An 8,346-nucleotide genomic window follows, 5' to 3' on the forward strand; every position below is an offset into this window, starting at 1 on the left:
AGTATTTTGCCTTATTTTTCGCTTTTTCTGTGCAGATGTAGGAAAATAAGGATTAGTAAACAGAATCATGGCTCGCACAGGTTATTGGTATCAGGTATTTTGGGTGGTATATAATTTAGCATTTAGGAAGGAATAAGAATTTCTTTCCTGAGACATGGGTATTATTTTATTTTACGCCACTATTGCAATTTGGACTTGAAAGTGTAATGAGTACTTTTAGAGGCAGTTGACTTCACTCTTATATCCTACAATTCGGGAGACCACATAGGTCATATTCAAATTAAGGTAAGGTTATGGAGTGCTTTCAAACTAATGTCGCGCACTAGAGTAAGGACCTGGTACCATAGGTTAGGTTAGGTGTGGTTGGTCAGGTCATTTGCTAACGAAACGAGCGTCAGTGTAAGAGCCTGACGCCGTCTCTTCCAAACGCGTGTGTGCGCGTGTTCGTCGTCCATCGGAGTGGACAAGACAACAAGAGCATCTCGTTTTCTTTCTCTAAAGGAACGCGACTTCAACCATACAATATTTCCGTCTGTTTCTCCCTAACCATCGTTATCTTAATGTATGTACAATCACCACTACTTGCATTGCCATGCAAGCATTCTAATCATGTACTCATAATGTTCCAACGAATCTTCTGTATCAAACTGTGTGCATGTTTCTGTTTGTGAAGACGCCAAACGTCTCGCCATTTCACATATATTATACAACTGCATTGTATTCATTAATCTGTCTTGAATCTCATGCAATTGGCCATATGTAGAATTTCCTGGCCTTTCCATTGATATATGTTTCATCACTGTATGTTAATCATGTCTCTCAATATCGCCATTTGTTTGTCTGCCGACAAACACAGATGCCCGAGTCTGTACCTCTGTTTTTACCTGTCTGTGTGTAGACGCTACTTTACCGCTCGCACGCATCAATAACATTCTTCGAAGATTCTGTACATTTTAGGAAAAGCAAAGGAAAACATCAGACTTCTATCAAGCATATGGGCAATTGCAAGCCTCCACCAAAACAGGAACAGGGAAATAACATTAAACTGGATTCCGAGCCATGTGGGAATCAAGGAAACGAAGAAGCAGATTCTCTAGCAAAAAAGTGGGTTGCTACACACCAACGTTAGTATCAAAATCAGCCCCTCGCTCACACAACTGAAAAACAAGGCAGCAGCACACTGCCAACTATAAGAAGAAAGCAAAGTCAGAAGAGCTGTTTTCGGTGGTTCAAAAACCGCCAAATGGTACATAGACACTGTAAACCTAAAACCACACAATATAACCAAAGACATGTCACGGCCCTAGCAGTCATAATCCATCGGCTAAGGCTAGGATACCTGTGCACATGGCAAAGAATAAGTAGACAATCCTCAACCATGCAAGTACTGTGAAACAATCCCAGAAGAACCCTGGAACACTACCTTCTTGACTGTACAGAAACAGAACAGCTAAGAACAAGTTATGAAGGTAATGAAAGAACAGCTACCCAAATAACAAAGCACATACTGACAAACATCTATGAATTTGCAGGCTTCCTATGCTCCTACCCACCACCAAGATAACTCAAGAATCTGTAAGGTGTCAAAGAAACGAGCAGGTAAAAGTTACTGCTACTTTATTACATGTTGTTGTAGTTGTATTGTATTAAGCCAACTCTTGTGTTGGCACGGGCCTTTCCCTTGTTTGGCCATCTTTATTACAGATCCAGGCAGCTTATATTGCGGCCGACTGACGCCGGGCCGCGAGAGACAATGGAATTGACTGTGACCTGAGGTCGAAACAATAAACAATAATATGCAGTGAACGAGTACAAATTACAATACAAAACATACAGAGCTACAATATGGGTACAGTCTTGATGCCTGTGAATGAAGAAACATGTGATACACAATGTGTGACATTCGTATAAATACCATAAAGTAAAAATGATTAAAATGCGTGACCTGGCACGTTTTTAGGCGTGACTAATTGAGCTTGAAGAAAATGGGAAGTCACCAAAGAAAACAAGCTCAGCGGAGACTTAATTAATGGCGCCGCCGAAACACTATCCTGGCGCCGATGTGGTGACTTTACAAATCCATACCTTAAACCACCCACCCTCCTTCCCTATTCTTAAATCAGACTCAACAGACTCGACCCAGACAACAAATAAAAATCCATACCATTCATCTCTAAATACTGACTTTTAGAAATCACCCCTCTCCTATCATTCCATCCATCACAATCAACACCCAACAAATACACAAAACACATACAGACACAAAATTAGGACTGGACAAGGAATATGGCTTTGGATCACCACCAACTAGCATACTAGCTACCTGTGCCTACTACTCAATTCTTCTTTTTTCCATCTGTTGGCCTCTCCCACTAGCCAACACTCACTGCTATCGTACTTTTATCCTCATCTGATGGGTACCTTAGGGTTCAAAGAGGTTGCAACCTTGCCTGTTAAACCTTTTCATTTCAAATTTTCACCCCCACCAAAATCACTTTCATGTATCATAATAAAGTTTTCATTAACCTACCCATCTCACAGACTCATCATCAACATATAGTTACGGGCTGCTCTAGAAGCAAGAGCCCGTGCTGGCACAAGGCCAGCTAAATCTAAAACAACAACAACATGTACATTTTGTTACGGGCTGCTTTAGGAGCAAGAGCCCGTGCTGGCACAAGGCCAGCTAAATCTAAAACAACAACATGTACATTTATCTCAGTAAGGAACTACCAATAAACCAGTAAACACCCAGCCAGTATGTCACTCAATCCCCAGTCTTTACATCAGAAATGTTCAAAGCAAACGTTAGAACTGGAACATTACTACATATTTTCAAGCCCAACATAGGAAAATTACCGTATATTTTCATGTCCAACATATGAAAATCACTGTATTTTTTCAAGTCCTACATAGGAATAGTACTGTATATTTTCAAGTCCAACATAGGAAAATTACTGTATATTTTCAAGTCCAACATGGGAAAATTACCGTATATTTTCATGTTCAACATAGGAAAATTACTGTATTTTTTCAAGTCCTACATAGGAATGGTACTGTATATTTTCAAGTCCAACATAGGAAAATTACTATTTTTTCAAGCCCAACATAGGAAAATTACCGTAAATTTTCATGTCCAACATAGGAAAATTACTGTATTTTTTCAAGTCCTACATAGGAATGGTACTGTATATTTTCAAGTCCAACACAGGAAAATTACTGTATATTTTCAAGTCCAACATAGGAAATCACTGTACATTTTCAAGTCCAACATAGGAAAATTACTGTATATTTTCATGTCAACATAGGAAAATTACTGTATATTTTCATGTCAACATAGGAAAATATATTTTCAAGTCCAACATAGGAATATTACTGTGCATTTTCAAGTCCAACATAGGAAAATTACTATACATTTTCAAGTCCAACATGGGAAAAGTACTGTATATTTTCAATTCCAACATAGGAAAATTACTGTATATTTTCATTCACTAAAGTGCAAGATTTCATGCCCCCTAGATCTTAAATTAATCTTGTATTAATAGGAAACAGGCATCAAACATACTAAATTCTTTCATTTATTACTTTATTAATAATTTAAACGACAAAGCAATATTTACTTCTTTGTAATATAACCTAATCGCATTCACACAACGAAATGTAAAAACAACTCTCAATTTCGGTTTTTGCACATTTCAAGATACCTCAACACACTGATGAATTTTATGTGCATTGGAATTATATTTCTAATTTAATCAAGGAATTACCAGTAAACTGAATTGTAAAAGGTATATTGATAAAATTTGCCAACCTAATCTTGGAAAACCTTGTCAGTTAAATTTCTAATATCAATTACAAAACTTTTATTAAATCTTGTACTAATAAATATCCTTTGCAAATAAAAAGTCATTAAAGGCATCTTTCTCCAGAGATCGTTTCTTTGGATGGGAGAATGGCAGTCACTCTATACCCCTTGGGAGAATGGCAGTCAATCTATACCCCTCCATCGAGATATTTTTGTGTATTCTTAAGTTTCTTGGCACCATATATTTTTTTGGTTTTTCTGAAGTATACATTAGGAAACTTCCACTGTTCCTTTACACTCTTGTTCTTCCATATTTCCCGTGGATTATGATTCGTTTTCAACTCTTTCATTTGTCGCAGACGATTCTCAATCAAGGCAAAGGACTGAAAAGAAAATCACATGAAATTTTCTAACAACCCTGCAAAATTCTAACTACTTTATTTTCCAGGTTCAAGATTCCATGTATAAAAAAATAAATCTTGGTTCATGCATTATGGATATATTTTCATCCTTATCGCTATCTCTAAAGGGAAGGGAGGGAAAGAATACAAACTAATATAACTTCAACCAGTTTTCCTTCCAATTTACCTCCTTGTCCCTTTTCAGTTTCCATTTCCTTAAAGCTGGCAGACACATTCCACAGGGATGAAACAATCCCTCCTTGGTACACGAAGCATGTTCAACACACATAGAGTGAGGATCACCAGTCTTTATATTAACATCGCAAGAGGCAAATTGACACTTTTTGCGGGACTTCCTGCCTTTCTTCTGCTGTCCTTTGATCCGCTGAAAAATATCCAATTTTAATTTTTTTTTCTTGCAATATGCAATTCCTTCATAAATATAACCCTAAGAGCTTTTCCTACAATTTCAACATACATAACCTCCAATACCTAAATGAAATGAAAATCATGCATATTTCCCAAGCAATAGTGCCAGGTGCTTTTAAACACACCTTGGAATCACAATGATAGTCCCAACTAATAATACAAACTATAAAGAAATATTATGTACTAGTTTTTAACTATAAAACAAGCAATAATGCCAATTTCTTAATTAAATCTGTAGTACTTTCATACACTTGTCACATCATTCAAGTGCTATTTTTATTATAAAAAATCTCTAATTTAGGCTAACAATTAGTCCTAATGCAAATGAACCTCAATATTTCAAGCATAATCAACTGTAAACCTTTTTACATGATTTTTTTTTTACAGTAAAGAAGGACAAAATCTATATTTTAACCTATGCCTATACAAACACTTTTCAAAGCCTAAAAAAATCTACAACAAATTTTTTTAATTTCAAGGCTGACCAATTTAACTCTTCCTAAATAGGGCAGGAATTAAGCCTAATCTTTAGGACAAGTTTTGCTCTCCACATTATGTACATTGTTTGCACCTCTAACTATCCTACTACTGAACACAAACAACATAATGCCAACTTGCCAATATGGTAACAAAAAGACTGAGGATTTCAACTCCACCTTTGCATGAGGAATTTGGGTCATTTGTATCCCAATTCTTTCCATTAAAACCAACCATGAAAATAAAGAAAACTGGTTGAAAAAATATATAAAAAAAAAAAGGGCCAGCAATATCCTTCAATTTTTGCAAAACTGTAAGGTTTTTGTTCCAAACACATGATACTTTTCCAGTCCTTTGTCTTGTGAGAAATTAAAGAGGTACCATATGAAAAATTTGCCATACGAAAAATTCACCAACTCTTAAGTTTTTTCTTCAAAATTACTGCCTCGGAAAGCTCTGCAGTTTCCCCGATTACTTCCATACTGAAGCAACCAAGTACTTTCTCCCCATAAACTACAAAAAACTGACTGATTATAAATACTCTGTATATACAAAATACTGTAATGACATATGCCGAACTGTAAACACTCAAATAAAAGGTTGGTGGGGTGGTTAAAAGATAGAAGCTGCATGATACTTCATTACTAGAGGTTGTAAGCACATTCTTGTAATAAAATCTGACAAGGGAGCTTGTTTCTTGGGCCTGTAATCTGTGTATTAACCATCCTAGGATAGCCAAGTTACATGGCCTCTTAGGAAGATAAAAGTACCTTCCAAGTAGATAACTGTAACTACATTAGGAGCCATTTCCATCAAAATTACGATTCACTAATTTATGATGAATAATATCTACAGTCAATGGCCTGGGATTCTGAATATCAAATCTCAAGATCTTAGCAAAATAGTTTTTTTTTGTGGAAACTTTTACACTTCTGAAAACATGGTCAGCAAGTCTTATTTCATACAATTTGCCTTTAAAAGGTTGATATCTAAAAAAGGTTCGTATGCAGCATAAGGGATTGGCTAGGTGAAAAACTATTAAATCTGAAAAAATTTAATTTTCTTAAATTTCTGCAGGTTTGTATGACATTCACAAATCTCTATATTAAGTACTTTATCAAAATTTGTCTTAGTTTTAGTTATGGGGTATTTTCTAACCTTAACTCATGGAACCTGAGCCAGTGATGTAAGTTGAGGCAATATATTATTATAATAGTAAGTTGAGGCAATATATTATTATAATAGTAAGTTGAGGCAATATATTATTATAATAATAGAGTACAACTAATTAAGAAACAGACCCCAGTACTTATGATGAATGGAAACAAAAGTTTTGAGAGTAAACATGCCTCGCAGCTTTCATGAGTAAGTTTCAGTGTGCAGCGAATATTAACAAGATCAGTACAGGCTATTATACCTTATGATCATATCTTCGTATTCATCCTGTTTATCAGTTTACAACTATCTTCATATTCACCACGTTTATCAGTTTACAACAAATTCATATCATGCCATGGAGAAGACAGTCAATAAATTTTCTTGAAGCAAGAAAGCAGTAGCTTTACAAAGATGAAGAGGATAGGTTGAGAAAAATGAGTTGGGGCAGCTATGAAACCCTCTCTTTTGAGATGAATACATACTCTGCCACATGAAGAGAAAGGGAGGAACCAGGTGCCTAACAACTGAAAATAATGTTTCTGAGGGAACACCACTTAGGATTAAATATGAAAAATTATTAGGTTTACTTTAATACTAAAAAGGTATAATTTATAAATTACTTCTTTACAGTTACATTAAATGCAAGTCAAAACTTTGAAAGTCTGTATCTCACAGTATAAGGTATTTACCTTTAAAACCCTACTTTTCCCTTATTATTTTACCATTCGAATAAAATTCCATATACTGTACAACATGGCGAGACCTGACAAAATGACACCACACAGACAGATACATCATTATATTTTAAATTACTGTATCTTTAGCTCTTTCCTGTTTTCAAGGGGCAATTTTAGTAGTAAAAGTAAACTCTCATTCCATAAATGAATGCCTATGGTGTCCTGTTGGTATATAAAGACTAACATGATGGGCTCATGGACTCTAAACAACTAGTATAGAAATAGGATTCATGGCTTAAATGGATGTCCATGAAGTCTTAATGAGCAGAAAAAAAATGTTCATAAAAAATAAGATAAGGTAATCTCCCTAAATTAATTTTTGAACTTGTATTCTAGTAAAAAGTGAACAAACATGTACGGCAACACTAAAAGATCTAAAAGATATTGAAAATTTCAAGTATACAGCGCAGAACCTTCTGGAATACTACTTAACTGAGATCTGTGTCTTGGCAAAACTCATTTTAGGCACTTTTACATGATTTTTGCCAACTGCTAGTTGCCTGGAATATATATTAGATTGCTTCCAGTAAGTTATTTACATGCCAAAGCACTGATGTTGTGTTGGCTTTTTTGTAGCTGATTGCTGGTATATTATCACCTAAAATAAAAACAGCAGTTAAGATGATGAGTTAATGTTAGCAGCAGCAGTTGAAATTTCTAGTTGTACAAATACTACTGAAAATTCAGGTAGGAGAATTTTTCTGTAGCATACCTAAAAACAGCTATAATAACTGCATTTCCAAGACAGTTTATAACTGCTTATACCACTTATTACACTATTAATCCTGAGGAAAAGCTGCAAAAAATTATGATTTTCCTTTGACCCCGTAACACACATATGCAGTGCTGTCCGGTACCCAGCTCTGCATACTTTCTGGGAAGATGAATTTTTTAGTTTTCTAATACCATCTAGATATCATGCAAGTACCACACAAAAATGCTTTATAAAAGTTTTCTAAGGATATAATCTGACATCAAAATCTAAATGTTTGGGAGTGTGACTACTTCGTATGCTATCATCTAAATCTGAAAAGGCTAGGGGTGTTTGACAAAACAGGAGAGGAAAATAAACTAGGGTGTCAGATTATATCCTTAAGCTTTTATAAAAAGCATTTTTGTGTTGGTACTTCATGATATCTAGATGGTGATAGAAAACTAAAATTCATCTTCCCAGAAAGTATGCAGGCAGCTGGGTACCGGACAGCACTGCATATGTGTGCAGGTCAAGGAAAATCATAATTTTTGCAGCTTTTTTCCTCCAGGATTAATAGTGTAATGAAATTGGTATAAGCAGTTATAAACTGTCTTGAAATATCTGTGCTCTCTTTATTTTTAAGTA

General features: G+C 35.2%; 1 long non-coding RNA gene across 1 annotated transcript; it reads right to left on the reverse strand.

The window, feature by feature from the left end:
* Positions 1-3,569: 3,569 nt before the first annotated feature.
* LOC136837516 (uncharacterized) lies at positions 3,570-6,018 on the reverse strand. The gene is made up of 2 exons (XR_010852709.1): positions 4,394-6,018; positions 3,570-4,188 (listed from the first exon to the last, which is right to left on the reverse strand). It is a non-coding gene; the product is annotated as an uncharacterized lncRNA (long non-coding RNA).
* Positions 6,019-8,346: the final 2,328 nt, after the last annotated feature.

This window comes from Macrobrachium rosenbergii, chromosome 59 (assembly GCF_040412425.1).
Source record: "Macrobrachium rosenbergii isolate ZJJX-2024 chromosome 59, ASM4041242v1, whole genome shotgun sequence".
NCBI classification, from domain to species: Eukaryota; Metazoa; Arthropoda; class Malacostraca; order Decapoda; family Palaemonidae; genus Macrobrachium; species Macrobrachium rosenbergii.